The following is a 23,861-nucleotide window of genomic DNA, read 5'->3' as shown; positions in this document are numbered from 1 at the left end:
AATTCACTTAAGCTGAAATATTTTGCACTTTGAAATTACTGTGCTTTCCCTAACACCTCTCCCCTAAAACAAACACATTAATTAATGAAATCTGATTAAATAACTTTCTCCTTATAATTGGCCTTCTGAAAAAAAAAAGAATGTTTGTCTATTTTTGTGAGGTGTGCAAGTGGCATGCCTGCATTTTTCTCAGTACATGGTTTTCAATTAGAATTGAAACGCAGTTACAAAGTGAATTGGTGTAATTCTCTGGATAAATCAAGCAAAATTCTCCTCCGACTCAGTGATCTTCATATATTAGACAAAAGTACATTTGCAAAACTTGAATTATGTAATAGCCACCTAAAATCTCCAACTAAAATTTACTTATAAATATCTCATTTTTGAATTGCTTTTATGTTATTCTGGCTTGTTCTGGGGGCCTGTGTTTCTTGCATGTGTTTTGGAAGCCAATGTGCAGATTCATCTTAAGAGTGTCCTCCTTGACTGATGTGTAGAATATTTGCATATAGTTGGGAACATTTCTGTTCATCAGCCCATTATAATATACTGTATGTATAATCTATATTTTACAAAAGCTCATTTCGGTATGTTAAAATATGTGGTGTCTAAGTGAGTGTTGTTCTGGATTAGTTTTTCTGTGACCATGGCAAATTGCTTACTCTTTTGCATTTCTTTCTTTTCCCAGATGCATTTTGTAGGAGTATTTTGAGGATGAATGTTTGCAAATCATTTTGAAATTACCAAGTGCCACATACAGTAAGTAATATGTATTTTTATTTTTCCACTCAATTGCAGTCATGCTGAATAAATTTGGCAGACAGTCATGAAAGAATACATTTCTATTTACAGTTCTTTATATTTGTGAATACTGAGGAAAAATGTATATAAAAGATAAAGATTTGAGCTATTTGCTAGTCTGAATTAGTTGTATAATTTCAAGAATTCTAATGACTGATTTTACACTTGTTCTATGTATATAAATGGTACATAATATTTATCACTTTTTATTTGAGTTTTTTTTCCTTTTAATCATAAGTTGACAAGCATGAAGAAAAATTAGTGTTATTAGCCAGTGTTGCTATGGAAATTTTAAATAGGAGTACAGAATTAAATATTTGGATTTGCTGAGGATTAAGATTTGCTGTGTATCAGGCATTTATATATTTTGTCCTAATTCTCCCCAAAATATTTTAAGATTACTATTTTTATTCCCATTTTATAAATGAGAAAACTGAGATCCAAGAAGTTTTAATAACTTGCTCAATATCTATTCAAAGTGAAGACCTGGGCTTTGATCAAAACACACAGCTTTTCAAGAAATATTACCTTCACCAACAACTTAGAAAAAGTTAAATTAATTTTATTTAAGAGCCTGAATATTTAAATATTTATTTAATATTTAATAAGAATACAAACATGTTCTAATTATTTCTTTGGATTTTTGTTTTGCTTAAGCAGTATCACGGAAATGTTGCAATTTTTTTTTCTGTATCATCTGTCATGTCATTGCTTCCATTTCAAATGATGCTTTCAATTCCTGACTTGGATGGCTTTGAACTAGTAGGAAATAAGTGAAAACGTGGATTCTGAAAGAAAGTTAATGAATCACCTAAATTATTCTTTGATGAAAAGTGTTTAGAATTAGAGTTCTGAAATTCTCTAAAAGTCATCTTTCATTTATTAAAAAAAGCAAGTGCTCTTATATTATCATTTTAAAGTTGGAAGGAACCATAGAATCATAGGGTCCTAGCCTCTGCATGCTCACATTCTTTGTTTGATGAATTGCGATAATCTGGAGGACAATTCTAAATTAAAATTTCCAGAAAATGTAGAGGCAATGATGGCAGTATTGATATTTGTACATTGTCTCCCAGTATAACTACTTTAAAAAAACAAACAAACAGGTGACATAGTGTAGTGTTTTAAGAATTTTGACTCTGGATTCAGACTTCCTGGGTTTAAATTCTGGATTTATCTCTTTTTAGCTGTGTGACTTTGAATTACTTTAAAATGTCTCTTTAAAATGGATATAAGATTAGGAACTGCTGAATTTGTGGTGAGTTAATATATGTAAACTATAGCACAATTCCATCTACATAGTTAATGCTTGATAAATGTTCATGGTTATTAAATTGGAATTGATTCATTTGGATATTTCAATTCAAGTACGTTTGTTAATAAGCATCATAACTTCATGATCACGTCATATAAAATATACAACAAAGGTACTCAGTGAATACTGTTGATTGACATGCTCAAAAAGAAACTAAACTTCAGCTTTCTTCATACACAAATCAAGATGCTCTTAGTAGATACTTTTCCTCCTTTGAACTCTTAGTGAAGAAACAAACTATTTAGTCAAACAATATATATATCCTATTATGTGGTGATAGCAAATCTAGACTGAAAGTGTGTTTGTGTGCTTTTTGGAGAAAAGAGGGGGAAGTTGTGTGCTTATGGAATCTGAAATGCTTGTTTTGAAGGAAGCCAGGCAAACTTATAGATACAGAATAAAGAGAATTGTTAAAATGATTGTCAACTAATTTGGAGGAACAATCTCATCCAATGTTTTGTTAAACGATTCATGGAAATTGAAGGGATGTGGGCAAGAAAAAATATATATTAAGTATCGACCCTATCCCATGCACTTTGCATTCAACATCTAAGTTAATGTAAGCAATAATATCATGAGGTAGATATGATATTATCTCAATTTTCATGTGAGGAAAATGCACCACAGAAAGTTTAAATCTATCATTCATGGGACTGAAGCTTGAGGTTTATCTAACTTTCTATTGAAGCATAATTGACAAAAACATTGTGTTAGTTTCAGGTGTACAACATGATTCAATATTTGTATATATTGCAAAATGATCAGCACAGTAAGTCTAGTTAACATCTGTAACCACATATCCTTATGCATTTTTCTTCTTGTGATAAGGACTTTTAACATCTACTTTCTTAGCAACTATCAAATATGCAATACAATATTATTAATTATAGTCACCATGCTGTACATCACATCCCCATGACTTTTTATTTTATAACTGGAAGTTTGTACTTTTGACCCCCATCACCTCTTTCACCCACCCTTCACCCTCTCCTTTGGCAACCACCAATCTGTTCTCTGCATCTGTGAGCTTGGGGTTTTTGTTTGTTTTTAAATTCCACATGTAAATGAGATCATATGGTATTTAGCTTTCTCTGTCTAACTTATTTCACTTAGCATAATGCCCTCAAGGTCTGTTCATGTTGTTGCAAATGGCAAGCTTTCATTCTTTTTCACAGCCGAATAGTATTCCATTGTGCATATATATACATCTTCTTCATCCATTCACCCATTAGTGGACACTTAGGTTGTTTCCATATCTTGATCATTGTAAATAATGCTGCCGTGAACATGGGGGCACATATATCTTTTCAAGTTAGTGTTTTCCTTTTCTTCTGATAAATACCTTGAAATGGAATTGCTGGAGCATGTGGTAGTTCTATTTGTAATTTTTTGAGGATCTTCCATACTATTTTCCACAGTGTTTGCACCAATTTACATTCCCACCAACCGTGCACAAAGGTTTCCTTTTCTCCAGATCCTCACCAACATTTGTTATTTCTTGTCTTTTTGACAATAGCCATTCTAATATGTGTGAGGTAATATCTCATTGCCGTTTTGATTTGCATTTCCCTGATGATTAGTGATGTTGAGCACCTTTCATGTGTTTGTTGACCATCTGTATGTCTTCTGTGGAAAAATGTCTAATTTGAATCTTCCACCCATTTATTTAGAGGTTGATCTAATTCTAAAGCTTTATCCTTTTCTTTATCCTCTTAACCTGACGTTGAGCACTGAAATTCAGTGACTGATCTTTCTTTTATTTGCCTAAAAACATTTACTCTCAAACCTCAGATCATAGATATTAATTCTTTAGTAAATAAGTAGTTGATACTTGAATTTCAACTAAATAAATGACAATTGCTTTATATTAAGTGTTGGTAGGACCACTCAGCAACCCAAAACTCATTACCTTGAAAAAAGTGCTGTTTGAGTACAGAAAACTTGAAAAATACCAAAGTTTCTTCCCTAAGGCCAGAGATCATATCTTATGCTTCTATTAATCTTACTTCTTAGAATCTGAAGTGACTGAACACACCTTTTTCTTGCAGTTCTCCAGCCACTTCATGCAATGCTGAGAGGTTTGAAGAGTCCAGCTTGACTTAATCATTCTCCTCCCTAGTCATCATTTTCAGGTGTGTCCAAACTCAGGGACATCCTTAACAACACACCAGCCACAATGATACTTTCCCTTTCACTCTTTGGTGATCTTCATCTTCTTCCATTTCAGTCATCCATCAATCCCAGTCCCTTTACACATCACTTCTTGAAACAAACCATTAGCAACATTTTACCTCAGGGATATTTTCAAACTTATTAGTATACAAAATATTATTGCTCTAAAAATGAATGGGTCAAGTCTTTTGTTGTTCTCACACTACTCTTGGTTTTGAGCCTGAAGGACTTATGGAATTCTTCTACTTTCAATTTCCAGAGTTGATCTCTGAAAGACAAAGCTAGTGATTATATTTAATAATTCTATTTCACTCAATTCAATAAATACTTATCACATGCTGCCATAATATGAGAGGCACTGTGTTGGTTAAGTATGAGAGTAGGTGGGAGGCAGAGACAAAAATGACTTTCAAGAAAATTCTTTCTTCAATTTGAGGAGATAAGATATGCCCAGGCCTAAATAAAGCAGAGGATGTGGTATTAGGTTATGATATCATCAAAATAGTCTAAACTAGTCAAATTAATAAAGTCATTTCAAATAATTTGAGAAATAATGTTATATAAATGTGTACATATATATGAAAAATAAAGCATTAGAGGAGATTTAAGAAAGAAGATACAATTCTAAACTGCATTCATTCAAGGTTTCACCGTGGAGATTACATTTGTGCTAGATCTTTATGCAGGTGGAAAATATTAACAGAAAAATCAAGGAAATGACATATCCAGGGTTAGAGGTGAAAAGGTATACTTCACATTCGATGAATGGTCAGTTAATTAGTTTGACAACAGAATAAGTTTCTTGTCTTGGACTGAAAACAGAAAACGCTGGAAAATAAGGCTGGAGCTAGTTTGTAGGAAATACTGATCATCAGAATAAGAAATTTGAATTTACTAGGCAATTGACAAAACAAAGAGAATATTTTGTAAGGCCAATCCTGTGAACTAAAGTTTCTTATTTGAATATTAATCTGGTGTTGTCTTCATGAAGGATTCCAGTCGTAGTCAAGAACAATTTATAGGAAAATGTAGCACTATAAGAATGAAGGAATGAAGGTGAGACCTAGGTCATAGCAGTGGGAATGGAGAGAAAGGAATAGATGTGGGTGAGACTTTGAAGGCAATAGGTCAGGGAGTAGTAATAGTAATTAACACTTGTGTAGCATTTACTATGTACTTGGCTCTGTTTTAAATGATTTACATTTATTATTTAACTTGAAACAACCGTGAGCAGTAGACGCTAATGTCATCCCCATTTGCGCAATAGAAACTGAGGCAGAATTAACTAAGTAAATTGTCCCAGGTTAAATAACTAGAAAATAGCAAGTTATTTGAGCCCATTCAGTCAAACTCCGAAGGATCCATAGTTCACCACTACATATCATTCCTCTAAAAAATAACTGAGATTTCCAGGTTGACTGAACTGGAAAATGATGTTACCAATAATCAGAGAAACATATATTTTTTTAAGAGTTTTCCCCTTGTTTAGTTAAGTCTTTGGTAGGGAGAAAACTCTTCTGACCTTTGGGGAAAAATATCCCTATGGTTGGGATGAATCTTCTATACATATTCACTTCTATGCTGGGCAACAGGGACAGTGTAATTTATGATATTGCTCAATTATAAATGAGGAAAATAAACATGTCATCTTAATGTGATTTGTCTCCCTTCCTTAGCAGAGCTTACAATGAAACAAGGATACAGTGCTAAATTAAAGATTTAATATCTTGTATCCATGAAAGATTAGTATTTCAGACTTAGTTTACCTATCATACTAAATTGTAATTTTGACAAGAGAAGAAAACTAACACCTAGCATAGGGAGTATCTCTCTTTTTCTATATTGGAGACATAGTAGAATGCACTACTTAAGAGCATGGACCCCAGAACCATACTAATGCATGGGTTCAGATCTTAAAATGAGACCTCTGTAGCTGTGTAACATGTAAGGTCTCTCTGCCTCAGTCTCTTCACCTCTGAAATGTGACAGTAATAGTACTATGTCTTCTGAAAATTGTAAAGATCAAATGAGATAAGGTACTTACAGTGGCTCCTAACACAGTAAATTCTCAGTAGATGTTAGTTATATTAATTGAACTTTGTCTCATATAAAGTTCACCCTTGAACAACATGGGAGGGAAGTTAGGGATGCCCACTCCTGTGGTGTCAAAAGTACGCTTACTGCTATCTCTGCCTTAAAAAAAAAGGAATTGGGGTTTCCCTGGTGGCGCAGTGGTTAGGAGTCCACCTGCCGATACGGGGGACGTGGGTTCGTGCCCCGGTCCGGGAGGATCCCGCGTGCCGCGGAGCGGCTGGGCCCGTGAGCCATGGCCACTGAGCCTGCGCGTCCAGAGCCTGTGCTCCGCAGTGGGAGAGGCCGCGGCGGTCAGAGGCCCGCGTACTGCAAAGAAAAAAAAAACAATAAAAAAAAAAATAAAGGAATTGATAAATGATTCATCCAAAGGCAGGAAGCTGAAACAGTTTGGATAGAATCAGGACTCAAACACTAGTTCTTTTGATTTTACACTGTGATCTCTAATGAAACACAAACTCTTCCCCACACTTAGTTAAAGAAAATACAGGTACTATATTTATTGAAAAAAATCCATGTATAAGTGGACCCACATAGCTCAAACCCATGTTGGTTAAGGGTCAACTGTATCATAATTTTTAATTTGTAAAATTTAATTACAGAATTATTGCCATTTTAAACTTTTTTTTACTGTGAATTTTTATACATTAAGCACACAAAACAATAATTTTTATAAGCAAAGACCCATGCATCCATCATACAGATACAGAAGTAGAACATTTTCTGCATTCCAGAAATGTTGCTTTTTCTTCTCCTAAAGATTAACCCCCCCCTTCCATCAATTCCCTGACAGATAACATTTTTGTGACTTTTGCAGTAATCATTTCCTTACTTTTCATTATAGTTTTAACCTTTCATTATGTGTTGCTAAATACAGAATTTTAATTTAGCTTGATTTTTGAATTTACATAGATAATAGTCATATAACATGTATTCTTTTGTGTTTGGTTTCCTTTCCTGTACATGTATTTCTAAGTTTCATTAATTTTTTTATGTGGTTCATTAATTCTCATTGCTGTATGGTATTCCATTGTATAAAAATACTACATAGTATTTATCCACTGTGTTGTAGATGGACATTTGGGCTGTTTCTAGGTTTGGGCAATTATGAATAATGCTACCATGAACATTCTTTTAAATGTTTCTTGCTGTACATGTACATGCATTTCTATTGGATATATACTTGCCAGTGAAAATGCTGTTATATTTTATGCAAATTTTCAATTTTAGTAGATACTGCCAAACAGTTTTCCATAGTAGCTATACCAGTTACACTTCAGTCAGTAGTATATGAGAATTCATAACTGTTTCATCCTTACCAATACTTGATTTAATCAGTCCTTTTAATTTTAGCCATTCTGATGAAAGTATAGTTTACATTTCTTGTTGAATAAGGCGGTCATGCTATGTGGTTTCATTGCCATATGTTTATTATTACTTATAAATTGTTCAGGTGCTTTTGCTTATTTTTCTATTGTGGTGATTTTTAAAATTGTTAATATGCAGAAATTAGTTATATTTGTATTAAGAACCCCCTATAAATTAAATGTTGCAAATAATTTTTCCCTCTCTGTGACTTGCTTTTTCAATTTCTTAATGGAGTTTTTGATGAGGAAAAGTTTTTAAGTTTAATCTTAATTATATTTTTGCCTCTTTGCATTTAGATTATTCCCGTTCAGTTGATTTTCATGAATGGTTTGAGGTAGACGTGAAATCCTATTTTCCTTTCAAATGGATATCTAGTTGTTACAGAATCATGCTGAAAATTCTTTCCTTTGCCTACTACTCTTTATTGCCAACATCATAAATTAAATGTCCATATGTCTATGTTTTGGGGGCAATTATTCTTTTTAATTTGTCTTTTAGTGTCTTCTTACTACTTATGACACTATTTTAACTCTGGCCACTTTTTCATTATTCCTGATATCTATTAAAACACGCTCTCTGTCTGACTTACTTCACTTAACATAATACCCTAAAGGTTCATCCATGTTGTCGAAATATATGTGGAATATAAAAAATAAATAGATAAATACATGAACAAACCAAACCAAAACCAAACACATAGTTACAGAGAACAGAGTAGTGGTTGCCAGAGGGGAAGAGGTAGAAGGTGAAATGGGGAAAGGGGGTCAGCAGTACGGCGACTTATGGAAACTAAACTTTTTTGGTGGTGAACACACTGTAGTGTATACAGACGTCAAAAAACACTACTGGGCACATGAAACATATAATTTTACATACCAATTAAAAAATATTCTCCCACAATATTTTTATTCAAGGAATCTTGACTTTGCCTTATTTCATATAAATTCTAGAATTACTATGTCAAATTTGACAAAAAAATTAGGATTTTAGTTGGGATTACATTCAGTCTATTGCTAAATAAATTCTTAAAGAATTGGCATAATTACAATGTTGACTCCTTTAATCTATGAACATATACAAAGTACATACTTTATATATTTAGGTCTTTTTAATTTCTCTCAATTATATTTTCTGGCTTTCTGCATAGAGGTCTTATTCATTGTGGTTAATTTGTTCCTAGCAGTTTTACACAGCTTAATATTATTATGTATTATATATTTTTAAAAACTTTATTTTCTGTTCCTCATATAAAGAAATGTAATTTTTATATTGACCTTGCATACAGCAGGTTGTACACTCACTTATTAATTTTAATAGTTTTTGAGTGGATTATTTTGGATTTTCTACATAAAGACCTATGTTGTCAGTGATCAAAGATAATATTATTTAATAGTTTTTAAATTTTATACTTTTACTTTTTTTTCATATCTTATTGAATTAGCTAGAATGTTCAGAACAAGGCTGAATGACAGTGGGAAGAAGAGTGGAAATTCTGTTATTATTTCCAAATCAAAGGGAATACTGTCACCATTTTGCTATTAAGCATGATGTTTATTGTGATGTATTTTGTAAATATCATACATTAGATTGAGAAATTTATTTTTATTCTGATTTTGTTGGGATTTTGAATCATAACTGGGTTTTACATTTCATCAAATGCTTCCTCTGTATCTATTGAGATTATCGAATGATTTTTCTTTTTTTCTTTGTTCATCTAACAGTTTATACCGATGGGTGTTTTTTTAAAGACTTCCAGTTCCAGCAACAGTGCTGCTGCTTCCTTGTGCTTAGTGTGGGTCCTAGAGGGCCAGAGGATTTTTCTCGGCATTTGTTCTCTACCCTCCTACGCTTGCCAAATGCAGGAAGCCTCATGTTACATCTTGTACCTCCCCAGGGTAGACTGCTGGTTACTTGGTGCTGTGCTCCTGGTGAGAGTGGAAAAGTTCTGGGTTACTTTGCTCCAGTCTTAATCTTACAATGTCCTGTGCACCTGGGCCTTAGTTGTGTGGCTTTTTCAGTATTCCTACCCATTCCTCTCATCATGCTCACATTCTTCCTTGATTCTGGGGTTATATTTGGTGAGAGAAAGTGTCCTGCTCTTCCCCCAGTGGGAACAGATCTCTGCAATGTGTTAGGATGAGATTCTGGGCTCAAGAGAGTTACCGGCTCCTCCAGCAGGGTCTGATGACTTTTGCTTCTACCTCTTTCCCAGAGACTGTGCATCTTTTCCAGGGCCCTTGGGGGTATGAGGGTTTTCTGTCCTAAAAGGCTAAAGTTTGCTTTTTATTAGAGAAGGGTGTGGGGAAGCAGAAAGGGTTTTGTGCCTTTGTGTCACCAAAGTGCTCTCTCTCTGGCTTTCTGCCCTGACCTTAATCTTGCTGCTGAGCTGCCAGGAGATGCCTAAAAAAAAAAGAGATTATGAACGAGTGTGTATGCCTTTGTGTCTGGGAGATCCCAGGGTGTCTATACTATTCTGCCAGCCCATTCTGGCCTTTGAGTATTTGTTACAATCTTAGCTGTTTTCTTCTTACCCACTTTCAAAATGAGCACCCATGCCTCTCATGTTCTGCTAAAGGTGAAATCGTTCCTGTGTCCTGCCTCTCCTCAGAATGGCTGTTACCCTTTGAAATTTAGTTAATCTCTTGGCCTTGTGACCCCAGCTCTCAGATGAGCTCAAGAAAAGTTATTACATTATAGATTATCTGGCCCTTACTCATTGTTAGAATAAGAGTGATATTCTGTTGTGGCTTTTCGCCTTCTAAGTGGTAGAAAAACTGAAAAATTTTTTTCATCTATATATATTTTAACCCAGCTTTTCAAGTTTTCCAAAGCAAGATGAGTTTTTTTTTTTTTCTCTATACATTACCTAGTCTGCACTAACCAGAGCCAGAACTCTTGAGTCAATACTATTTTTAGTAGCCTTTCCACACAAAGTGAATTTGTTGCTATCACAGTTTTGTGAGCAATGGAGGCTCAGTGGGTTATGTATAACAAAATTTCGTTCGTTTAAACAAGGTAGAATTCAAGTTTTCTCCTGCATAAAGGAGTCTGGTCATTGGCATGTAGGGCTGGAATTGTGGTACTTTGGTCATTAGGGAATCAAGTTTCTTTATCTAGTTCTGTTCCAACATTTTAGCAGTATGACTTCATCCTCAAGGGTTTTCCAATGGCTAAGCTGACTCCTGGATCCCAGCCATCATATCTGGGTTCTATGCAGCAAGAATGAAAAAATAAGACACAAGAGGGAGGAGATATGGGGATATACGTATATGTATAGCTGATTCACTTTGTTACAAAGCAGAAACTAACACACCATTGTAAAGAAATTATACTCCAATAAAGATGTTAAAAAAAAAAATGCAGGGCTTCCCTGGTGGCGCAGTGGTTGGGAGTCTGCCTGCCGGTTCAGGGGACGCGGGTTCGTGCCCCGGTCCGGGAGGATACCGCGTGCCGCGGAGTGGCTGGGCCCGTTGGCCATGGCCGCTGAGCCTGCGCGTCCGGAGCCTGTGCTCCGCGACGGGAGAGGCCGCGGCAGTGAGAGGCCCGTGTACCGCAAAAAAAAAAAAAAAAAAAAAAAATGCAATGGCAAAAGGGCATGCTACCAGCTGGTTTAGCCCCGCTCAAAAATATTCCCTGGAAACTTTACCCAGTATTTTCTGCCGGACCACCATTACTCTTTGCTGCAAACAAAGCTATTGTGTATAGTGTTTTAGCTGCACACACGACTCCCTAGTAAGGAAGGGGAAGATTAGTATTGGTAGACGCTTAGCAGTCTTAGACACAATTAGAGGATGGGGACTACATTTAAGTAATCAGATTTCTGAGGCAGGATGGTGTGGATTAAAATACACAGGTTCTATCATCAAACAGAACTGGGTTCTGATCTCAGATTTGCAAATTACTAGCTATGTGACCTTGAGCAAGGTCTTTATCCTAACTGGTCCTGCTTGCTCAGCTGTAAGAGAGCATGATAGCAACTACTTGAAACATTTTTGTGAGAATTGAATATGATAATACATGCAAAGGGTCTATCACATAGGAGAGGATCAATAAGTGGTATGTTTTATTTCACCCACGTTATGTTAACATAAATTCAGTTGTTTAAGGGAGGACAGAGTCTATTCATGACTAATACCGATTGAGAGCGAAGAAAGGCAATTTGCATTGTTTCTCTTGTGTAAAGTTTTACCTTTTAGCTGGGATGGAGAGTCTCAATTTCTACCCTTTAAATAGATCAATTATATTCTTTGAGCTATACTGAAATATTGCTCAAAATTTAGGTTTATGATAGTAATATGTATGTAATGTCAAACCGAGAAACAGATAAGAGGAGTTCTAGTTTGAATTCTACCGCTAAAAGTTATGAAACTTGTGAAAGTCATCAGAACTCGCTGGACCTCCGTTTTGTCAGCTGACAACGAATTAGGTATATGAGTGGACCTCCACTACCTATTCCACAGCTTTAAAGCACCACAATTCTATGCATTTTTATTTGCCCCAGACAGATCTTCTTGTCAAAAGAAATATCCTAAAGACCAGGAAATAAGTGATAAAGACATATTTAGTCAAACTAAAGTTGAATTTTTACAGGAACTGGCTTGGTGGGGAGGTTTTGCCAGTTCTGAAAGAAACAATAGGTGTTCGTTAAACAACATGGTGTATGTTGGAAAACTGGCTTCAAATTCTGGTTAGGAAGATGCTGGCTTAGATAAGTGTGTCATTTGGGGCAAGTCACTTAAATTCTCTGAACCTTAGATTACTCATTTATAAATTGGGCAGTATTTATTAAAGCCATGATGAGCATAAAGAACAACATAAAAGTACTTTTGAAAGCTGTGCAACTTTAGTGCTAAGCTCTTTAGCAGGTCCAATGGGTAAAGTACAGAAAATACCCTCACTCTTTGGTATGGAGATTGTAAGATAAAATTTTACAAATAAAATACAGCAAAATAAAGCTACTAAGGACCACTGTTTTAAAGTTTGTGTTAGATTTTGCCAATGTATTTTTCTGTCCATGTTATGTTGCAGGAAGTGGTACATCTAGTTCACCCCAGAGAGGCCAGACCAGCAAGGCGTGTGTATGACTTGTGTATGAAGTCTCTCCTTGAGGTGAATTTCTAGATGTGATCTTTCTCTCCATCTGAGGCATTCAGCTTGCTATCCAGTGAGGCTGAAACAAAAAGCAAATCATCTGCAGTGTGTGGCTTTTAGGGCTGTCTACTCTCCTCAATTTGTCCAGTCAAAGTGACAGTTAAGTCTCCTTCTCTATAAATAGCAAGTTATTAGTAAAAGCATGGTTGCCATATGGCAAAATGTCTCTGTTGTTAAACTGATTAAATGCAACAACAGTGTCTGGTCTTTAAGAAGATGTTATGTTCTGTGATAAAAGCCTAGAGATTATTTTTGTTTTAAAACTTATACGAAGCTTATATAGCTTCTGTTTCTATATGTGTATGTGTGTTTATTCATCTTGTCAGCACCTTTTAAAACTCTAGAAGTATGCCATATGTATATGAAAGTGTGTAAAGTGCACTAATATTAAGTATACAGATTGATGAATTTTTACATAGTTATGTACTTGTGTTACTACTACCCAGATCAAGACACAGAACATTTCCAATCCCCAAGAAGTTCCCCTTATATCTCTTCCCCATCAATAACCTTTTGGTTTTTAATATTCTTTAAAATTTTGGCTTTATGATAATGAGTGTATGAAAAGGTAGGAAGTCTTTTGAAGGGCAATCCAACCTCTTTAAAAATTTTGGAAGTATTAATAATAGTTTCAAAAAATAAAAACCTCTAAACAATGATGAATAATGCAATGAACTATAGTAATAATATTGTAAGCAATAAACTTCCTTACACATTCACAGGAATGAAACAGAATTGCAATGTGGAAACCTTATGAAATTCTATCCAAATCTCCCACCTGCGAACCAAAAAATAGAGCCACCACACAGGCTGGTGAGTGTTCCATCGGTCATGTTGCCAGGCAACCTCAGTCAGTATCAGAGACACCCAATTGAGCAGCAGAGAGTCAAACTAGAAGGTATCTTGGAAACAGTAGGGTCCAGGTGAAAAAGAGGGAGGGAGGAGGGAGAGAGAGAGAGAGAGAAATAGAGTCACTTGGGCATTTATCCATGTTAGTCACGACCACAGTTCCCCCACCCCGCCCCAGTAACATGCAGCTAGCTTAGAGCAAAATTCTTTGGGTTTCTACTTACTTCACTGTGCTTTCCTCCTTTGCTGTGTCTGTAGGTGTGAGTGCAAAGGTTTGGCAAGATGCATCATCATTAATTTTTAGGAAAGCAGGGTGTTACAAGTCATTTTCAGTCCATCCAAATCATGTTAACTAAGAGTTCATTGAGATTTGAATCATACAGTATTCTGTTTGCTTTAGTCATACTTAGTCTGATTTTTAAATTGATATACTTTGTTAAATGAAAAATGAAAAAATGAAAAGTATAAAATAAAATACCTACTGCCTGGAGTTAACCCCTTTCATGGAAGGCATAAAGGAATAGCGAGGGAGGCATGCCTGAGTTCCTCTGGGCCGGCATCAGAGGTGATATACCCCAGGCAAACAGGGTGAGAATCTGGGCTGAGAACTTCAGCTGAGCCCTCTACTCTGAGATGCAACTTCTATGTATTTTTCTAGAGAGATATATCTTCCATTCTCCATAATTTGGTATAAAACATTTTCTACTGTCCTGTGCTCTAACTCCCCACTACTCTCCTTTTCTCCTTCTTAAAAGGTGCCATACAGAGAAAATAGCATCTGTGAACTTCAGGGTTCCTGCTAATTTACTTCTATCCATAAATCCTTTCATTCTTCCCTTCTGACGTGTCTTCCTCCGTGAGCCAGTGCCATCATGCATGCTCTGGACCTTATACCTGTATGTGTCCTAAGAGCCCTATAACTCAAATGAATATTTTCTTCCTCTTCTGTATCTTCAATCTTCTCCCTCTCTCCTGATTTCCTTCGCATTGGCATTAAACATGTCAAAGTATCTTTCTGCTTAAAAACAAATAAGCATCTCTGCACAAATCCTCCCTTCATTCCAAGTCCACCTTCAGCTATACAGTAACTCTTATCTCTACTCACAATTAAACATTTCCAAGAATTGTTTCCATTCTCTGTCCCAAATCCTCATCCTCCATTCACACCTCAACACACGGAGGCTTGCTTTCCCTGCTTGTCTGAAACTGTTTTCTCTTACACCACTGAAGTTAGTCCTGGGACTACATATAGACTATACTTCTTTGATCTCTTAGCATGATTTTGTACCATTAATCATGCCCTCTGTTTTACAATATTCCTTCTATTGGAATCTTTAACACTACACTCTCATGATTTTCTCTTCCCTTGATAGACCTCGCCCAATTTCACTTGTGGGCTTAACTTTCTTTTAAAGTGCACTCTATAGGACTCTTTGTGGAAATTTTCATGCCTTTAATTAACATTGGTTTGCTAACTCCCTCATCTTTATCTGTCCTAAAATTCAACTCCTATACTCACCTGCCTTCTGGGAAGTCCTACTTTATGTCTCATAGCTGCCTCAAAATCGTCAAAGTCTACCAGCAAATTTATGAATACCCCTAACTTTTTCTATAATAAACTTAATTAAGATATATAAAGTGATGGAATGCATAAAGAACAAAGTAAAAATAATAAAATGGGTTCTCTTAACAATGGACCTGCTCTTAGCAGGTCTTTGATTTTATCTGGAAATACTGTATTAAAAGCTCTGAGAGGAAAGATGTCCCAAGCATCTAGCATAGGGTTGAGAGACTTTAGGTACTTAAATTTGCCAAATAAATGAAATAAATAGCTTATATTTGAAGGAATCTTAAATGCTTTTCTCTTTCTGAGTTGTATTAACAAAATTTTTTGCTCATCATAATATTGATCGCAATAGTAGCAATGGCTAAAATGTACTGATTAGTTACTATGTGCAGATGCCTCTGATTCTCATTTTATGTGCATACTCTTTCCCATGACCTTTTAAGTAGGGAGAGCTCTTATTGCTATTTTATAAATCTGGGAACAACTGGACTTAGCTGGGCAAATTAACCTCTCCAATATCTCCAAATTAAAGGATGGCAGAGATAGGACTTGAATCAAAGTCTGTCTAATACCCCTAACCATACTACATATGGCTGAATTTTTAGAAACAACAACACTTTGTATGTTTCTGGCTCTTTCATACAAATGTTCATTGTTCTGGTATTTTTGCTATTATTTAGCCTTTTCAGTGTCACAGTAGTGGCACATGACTACAAGTACAGTCTTTCTTAGGGGGATCATCAATTGTCATTTTGGTTTTGGTTGGAATAAAGAAAGAACTTAGAATATGCATTCAGGCACTGGGTAAGAGAAAAGGAGCTTCTGTATAATGGCAAGTGGAGATTATGGAGAAATATTGGGATGGTCAAGAGATATGGTGTTTTCTTCATAGAAGAGGAAGAAAATACAAGAAAGCTGGAAAAGAATGGGAAAAATAATTGACATGTGGAAGAAACAACTGACAAATATATCCTGCAAAGCCAATTATAAATTGAAATGAAAAATCCTGGTTCGGTGACTTTTATAACTGGAAAAAGAGGAGAATATGGCGAGGAAATGAGATGAATAAAAAAGGAATATATGAAATATGATGAAGAGTAACATGATTAAATCTGATCAAAGAGAAATGTAATTTAATACAATGAGAGAGTGTGAATAACCAGGAATTAAAATTGATATAAAGAAAAAAATCCCATGCAGCAGTTAATAGGTTTCATTGATTCAGATGGCTGCCTTTGTACCTATCTGCCAGAAATGTGAAGCAAAAAGAAAAATAAAATGTTGATTGCTGTTCTGCTGGGATGGAGTTGAATGGATGTGGGAAATCTGATAATTTTTATATTGATTATGGTTTTTTGCAAGAGAAGAAACATACCAGCATTTTCTTTCTCAGTTTGAACACTGTTTCATATCACAGAAATTAATAGATAAGAGATTTTTTTTTTTTTTTTTTGGCGGTATGAGGGCTTCTCACTGTTGTGGCCTCTCCCGTTGTGGAGTACAGGCTCCGAACTCAGCGGCCATGGCTTACAGGCCCAGCCGCTCCGCGGCATGTGGGATCTTCCTGGACCAGGGCACAAACCCGTGTCCCCTGCTTTGGCAGGCGGACTCTCAACCACTGCACCACCAGGGAAGTTCGATAAGAGATTTTGATGTGGAGCACACCTACTGATTTGTTCGGAGGTCAATCACTGGTTGGAATTATTTATTCTGCCTATCAAAATCAAAAGAAAATATAAACATTCAGCCACATAAATAGTGGAGCTTTTCCTTGTACTAACAGGTGTTATTGATCTTGAAGCTTTATACTTCGCTGTTTAAGCTATGAAACTGTAAAACCTTTGCAGAAAATTTATGAGTTGTTTGCTTTTAGAATTTGACTCTAAAATTTTGACCTTGACTCAAAAATAAGCTGTAATAAGAAAAACTGCCTATTAATAACATTGTTTCTCACTGCTATGATATAATCTATAAAAATACAATTTCTAGAAAGGAATCTAACAATTGAGACAAGTTTGAGTAGGGTGATAATGACTTCTCTCCTTCCCTTTACTACTCCCTAGCCCCCCACCGTATTCCCCATTGCTAATTTCTGGTGAATAATACTGAAAGAAGAATTGTTTCCAGAAGTTGATTTAATTGGCAACAACAGGCCCAAAATGATAAATGGACATACATTATTTTGTACCCCAGAGATGTAATGTGATTTAATTATTGCATTAAAATGATAACTAAGGTCACTTAAGACAGTATTTTTAGATTGGTTGTTTAAAAACAGACTGTAGGATAGATTATATTAGCTGTATACTACATCTGGCTTTTTTTTTTTTGGACTCTGAATAAAAACAAATACTGGGGTGCCTTGCTTTTATCAGGGAGGTTTTCTTGTTCATGGAAATTTGATTTTTCAATCTAATCATTTTTGCCATTATCTCAGTAAAGATTTTCTCAAACAACAGTCTACTATTGATAGGAGACTGTTTTTCTAGAGCAGCAATCACTGTAGTTCTCAGGTATTTCAATTAACATGCCATTTTAACCTAAATCATTTATAAGGGAAGAACATTTTGGGGTCTGAATAGGTATGTCTTCAGTATTTTACAGTTTCCTTACATAAGTGAAATACAAAATCCATTCGTGTTGTTTCTTTCGTAAAAATGTAGTTGGATTTGATGAAATGCAGGCTGCAACAGTGAGAGTGATTACAAGTCCTTAGTCTTCCCCAGTTTCGGTAATTGCTTTTAAATATTGGTCCTGATGGTTTTAAGAGGGTATTTATTTGGAAGAAAGGTCACAAATGCAAACAGAAAAAAAATAGCTCCTGAATCTTGGGTGAAACTCCAGGTTTGGAAAGTTAGCCACTTTTTTTTAAAAGGAATGTGGAGGTTAATAGTATATGACATGTAGGGTGAAATTTTATCTTTCCAAAGTCACATAGATTCTCTAATACTGGAGAGCAGTAGAAGAGAGAAATTCTGAAACAGAATACTTAAATCAAGCTTTATTTTTAATGGGAGGTTCTGCCTTCCTTTTCTTTCTTATTTATTCAGTTTCGTGAATAACTTTTTTTTTTTTTTTGCGGTACGCGGGCCTCTCACTGTTGTGGCCTCTCCCGTTGCGGAGCACAGGCTCTGGACGCGCAGGCTCAGCGGCCATGGCTCACAGGCCCAGCCGCTCCGCGGCATGTGGGATCTTCCCAGACCGGGGCACGAACCCGTGTCGCCTGCATCGGCCGGCGAACTCTCAACCACTGTGCCACCAGGGAAGCCCTGTGAATAATTTTTGACAATCCTTTGGGTCTCTCTATTTGTTATAATTTATCATAACTGTATACCTATGTACTCTTTTTATAAATAATGCTGTCATAGCATTGTCCATGAAGCCTTTTCTTTAGTATGGGGTTTTAACAAGAGAGTTTTGCAGTGGAGAAATTTAGGATTATTTTTAAGAAAGCAGGTCAAAAGTCATTTTTATTTTTAATAAACCACATTTCTCCCCAAAAAAGTTTTTACCAATTTACATTTCTACCTGTAAGGACCCATTTTATCCCATCTTCGAGAAAATATAATTTTCTGAAAAACAGTATTTAATTTACAGTTTTTTAATTGGCATAATCCCTAATTAAATGAATTAATAGTTTCCCCAGATGACAGGGTAAATGTAGCCTTGTTTTCTGCTTGCTTTTCATGTGCTTATATATCATGGTAATCTCTGCTCAATTTTTAAATTTTGTAAAGAGGCACATTTTTCTCTTTCTCAGGTATTTTTGGCAAATATCCTTACTTTATAATATTTCTGTGTTTTCAATTATTGGATTACATACTTCGTTATATTAGATTGCTTTATATTGATTAACAAGTTACAGTTTTTAGCAATTTTCTATAACAATGTTGCTCTGTTAATAAGAATACGAATGTTAATTCTTGGGGGATATAATAATTTCACTTAACTTTTCATTAATTGGGGGCTAATTATTCAATATCCTGATTTTTAGTTCTTTATTGACTTCTTTCCTCTAATTGCCTGTCTTTTATGGCACTTAATTTATGGTTAATAACTTCACCAGGAAGGTTGCAGAAAAAACCCCGAGAAAACTGAAGCTGCAAATCAGACTAATAAGTAAGGATATAGTGGCTTTAATAAAGTGTTTTGTGGTTTTGATTTTTGCTTCTTTTGAGTGGAAGAAGCTGAATATTTTACTTGTTAATAATTTTAAAATTACTTTTAAGAAAGGTGTGCATTTCTCTCACGTATCAATTATGGTAAAAATTTTACTAAATTAAAATATTCAAGCCGACAACTAAAATTTTATTTACATTTGTGTAATTTTAGGATAGAATATCAGAAAGCAGCTTTATTTAGTCTATTTAACTTTTGGAGTTTTCTGTAACCAGGTCCCTTCAGCATCCTTTCCTTTGTGCTGCTGGGATCCTTTCGTGCCCTAGAGTTCTGGGCTTTTGTTTGATGATACTTCATTCTCTTTTTATCTCGCACTAATTGCTTGTTGAAACAGAGTGGCTGTGATATAATTTTACAAGCTATTTTAATATTATTCATTATTTTCTACAAATAAACACCCCTGTTTTGAAAAGAATATCTAGACTAGAAATAGCCACATTACCCTGACTATTTCAATGAAGGAACACTTGTAATTCATTCCTTACATCTTTTGTCATGAAGAATTCAAAATCCTTAAGGCCAGCTAGGAAGTAGGAAACTGAGGTTAAGATTTTCTAATGGTTTAATGTCTCAGTGGACTCATTTATTTTCTTTTTAATCATGTGATTTATGGCAGAAGATGGCCAGCTTGCTGGTGAAAGTCTACTGGGAACTGTCTAAATGCTCTACTGTTGTCTTAAATCTCTGGGTTTTATATCCAGTTGAACACTTTGGATTTCTGTTTGCCTCTCTTGGCAACTATTAATGAACAAGCTTAAACCACTGGTATGTCATGTTATAAAATGAACACTGAGCAGTTATTAAATACCTTAAACAAATGAAAGATGAGCAGTTTTTAGGTTGATACAGTTTTTACAGCATTTAATTTCATTATTTTTTGAGGGTCATGTATTGCTTTTTACAAGCTTTTTTTTAATGAAGACTTAATTTCATTATGATTTAATGAGAATCTATTGCTTGTAGAGTCTCATTAACATATATTTTAGGCTTTGACATTCACAGTATCTTCATAGAATGGATATCGCTATACCCAAGCGTGACTGAAAAGACCAGGGTGTAAAAAACTGCCTTGAAAAATGATGTCTGCCATATTCACATTCTCTATAAAGCTTCAGCTTTCTTTCACTCTCTCTATGCCCAATTATTCTGTTGCTGTATTCTCTTAACATTAATAATTACACATTATAACTATCTGTTGAAAAGAGTTCCACATCTTGGAATCACTCCAAATGTTTCGCTTACCTCTTTTCTTATCCCTACTCTGATGCTCTTGTCTATCTCCCCTACTGGATCCTAAACAGGAAGGCAGAGATTGCATCTTTTCATCTGTTTTATCTTTAGTGCCTGGCATAGATGTTGGCATCTGTGTAGATACTCAGTTTTGTCTGTAGGATAAATGAAAGGCGTACATTACTTTTTATAATTAAAGTAGTAGTTTTATTCTGGAAATAATACATGCTTTTATTAAAAATTCAGAACTACAGAAGACTATAAATCAATTCTCCTCCTAGAGATTATCAAGTTTAGCGGGTGTATCCTTTTAGAAAAATTTCTATATGTATGAAAATCCACGCAACACATATACACACTTCTTGATTTTTCTGTGTGTGATGATTTCAGGTCTATGAAGGGTCTGGAATTTGATTGTACTTAATTAAACACTAATAAGTTAGATTGTTACTGTTTCATGGACGTTGGCAGAATAGACTCCTGTGTCAGGGCAAAGGACGTTTTTAGTCACGGCACAGCAAGTAGCTTAAGTTTCAACATGTTTGTGTCAGCTCCCCTTGCCTCCCAGATCCCACAGAGGTAGTGTGGACTGCACCAGTGGATGTCTGCACACACGATAGGCTGCATTTCAGCAAAAGAACAATAGCCATAGGGAATCCACCATTTTATAGAAAGCAGTAAAAGGTTGCTCTTTGTCCCAGAGAAAGACCTCACCTCATTCTTTAAGTTGATCACTGTAAACACAGCCCTGAGAAACGGGCTGTGTGAAGAGTGTTTGGGGCCCTGCATATAGGCACACACAGCGAGAAGTGTAGGAGTGTGAGAGACCCTAAGGAGGAGAGTCTCCCAACAATAGCTACCTTTGGGTCCTCCATCATTTTGGCTTCTGGTGAATTTTCACATGAGCCTGCCATTCCATTGAACATCTTGATTAATCTGATAGAGGCTGGGAACGATTCCATTCAATTTTTCTCATACTGTATTTACTTAAGGTTATTATGAGCAAAACTTAAAACAGCAGGATTAGGCAAACCTGCAGTTTTGACTTCAATCATGTCTCCCAGGGTCCTGGACTCAATCTCTGTAAAGAAGTCTCAGAGGGTATCAGTAGGTCTTATTTTATGCAGCCCAGATGTAGCCTAAGGCCACCTTATTATCCAGGGGACTAGTGCAAGAGAATTTAGCCCGATTTGCTGATCCTTGGTTGTCATTACAGTAGGCAATCAAGTACCTCAGTCCCCAGTGGCAAGACAGTCCATAGGCCATTCTGCCCCAGATCCAAACATAAAGTCCAAAGGGACACGGGTCACTCTAGTTCAATATTCGCTGGTAAACTTGATTTGGATTACCATTATATTGATACGGTTAAGCATGTGCCATGTCACTGAAGACTTATTTATAGCCTGGATGGCCATATAGAGCATAACCCAAAGCTGCTCAGACATCGGGGGAAGCAGAGAAAGGGTCTCTTTTTTGGTAGCTGCCATTGAGGGCATCAGGCACAGCAGGCTAGTAGTTCAGGTCTGGTCATGCCCACATGAGTGTTTCGGTTTTATAGCATAGGGATGAGGTGACAAAGAGATAGTAGTTCAGACTGCCAGCTGCGGAAGCTGCTTCACTCGGGCAGGCCATGTGATTATATTGCCAGGCTCTAATGTTGGGGAGACAAAGAGAGTATGAATTGACCGCCCCTCACCCACCGCTTCCCTCCACCTCTTCGGATACAATTTGTTTTCTCCTCAGATATCAGGGTTGTTAAGCTCCCTCCATAGCCATGACATTTTGTGTGTCCTAGCCTAATAAATATAACATCATCTCTCTTTTTACAACATCTTTTACTGTGACCCAGACCTTTCATATGGAAGGGTTAAATATGAGTGGGACAAGGGCATTTTTACAAAACTTACAGATACCACCTATGTTGGCTCACATTGTCCCTTGTAGTTGGATTCCATTAGCAGTGTACACAACAAAGAACTTATTATCCTCATGGTCTAGGACCATGTCAGTCCAACACAAGAATCCACGTGGTGGAGTCAGAATTAAGTTTTAATGCTCCAGGCCTCTTTGTGGCTGCACTGCCTGTTAGAGGTATGCCAACCGGACTGACCTGAGGTTGTTGTTGGGGAGAGAAAAATGCACCATGTTCAGGAATGGACGGGGTGGAATCCATATTTTCAAAAATAATTTTATAAAATTCCCCACCCATTTCATCCTGATCATTAATCAGTAGGTGGCCAAGAGAAGATGAACTTTCTTTTGGGAAGGCCAAACTTAGTAAGCCACTGTCCTGCTCAGGTGGGTGGACCAGGAGTTGATTAGAAGTTTGGTCAGATATCTTTTTCAGTCAGTTTCTGAGGAGGTCATTCCAACATTCAGCAAAAACTTTGGTAGTGTTTATGGAAAATCTAATACCTTTCCTATTACTCCATCATTGAGTGGCCTTTGCAACAAAAGACACAGCATTGTCAGACTGTAGGCGGTCTGGAAATCAGAAAACCGACCCAGTTTAGTTTCATGGGCCACAGTACTGTTACCAGAGGTGGCTGATTGGACGAGAACAGCAACAGTGTAACCTGAGACTGGGTAAGATGATGACTTAGGTGCCTGTACTAAACAGAGCCATACTCAAACAGAGCTGTAGGTGGAAATTCTACTCCCACCATCCCCCCTTAACCTCTGAACCATATTTATACAGGTGCATAGGAACTTCAGTCTGCTCTGGTGACAACCTGCCTCACCTTCACCCTTAATCATATTTTCGTCTTAAAGCAGTTGAAGTCAGGGTAGAGGGGACCAGAGGTATCAGAGGGCATGAAGCAAGAGAGCAGCTTTATGCTGGTGAACAAGTTATTTTCAGTTTAGAACACCATTCACCCACAGCTCAACCAAATGAATGTTTAATGTTTTCAGTTTTCATTATTATGATTGCCAAGGTTTGTTTAATTTTCCCCACATTTTTACCAGACCTTTTACTTCTCGGTCCTTCTTGCATTCATTCATTTAACAGGTGTTTATCAAGCACCTATTTTGTGCCAGAAAATGTTTTTGGTGTCTTAAGGATAGCACAGAGAATAACAGACATAATTCCATGGGGCGGAAGGAGGCAATAAATAAATTAACAAGTACTAGTGATAC

General features: G+C 36.1%; 1 protein-coding gene across 1 annotated transcript in view; it reads left to right on the top strand.

Annotated features, from left to right (window-relative positions):
* The window catches only part of GALNT13 (polypeptide N-acetylgalactosaminyltransferase 13), a 559,439-nt gene that overhangs the window by 33,917 nt on the left and 501,661 nt on the right, over window positions 1-23,861 (top strand). The window contains exon 2 of the mRNA XM_019922237.3: window positions 689-759. The gene's annotated coding sequence lies outside the window, so the exon portion shown is untranslated. The remainder of the gene's footprint in view (window positions 1-688; window positions 760-23,861) is intronic.

Source organism: Tursiops truncatus, chromosome 7, assembly GCF_011762595.2.
Source record: "Tursiops truncatus isolate mTurTru1 chromosome 7, mTurTru1.mat.Y, whole genome shotgun sequence".
Classification (NCBI taxonomy): Eukaryota; Metazoa; Chordata; class Mammalia; order Artiodactyla; family Delphinidae; genus Tursiops; species Tursiops truncatus.
This window is presented reverse-complemented; position numbering and strand designations above follow the sequence as displayed.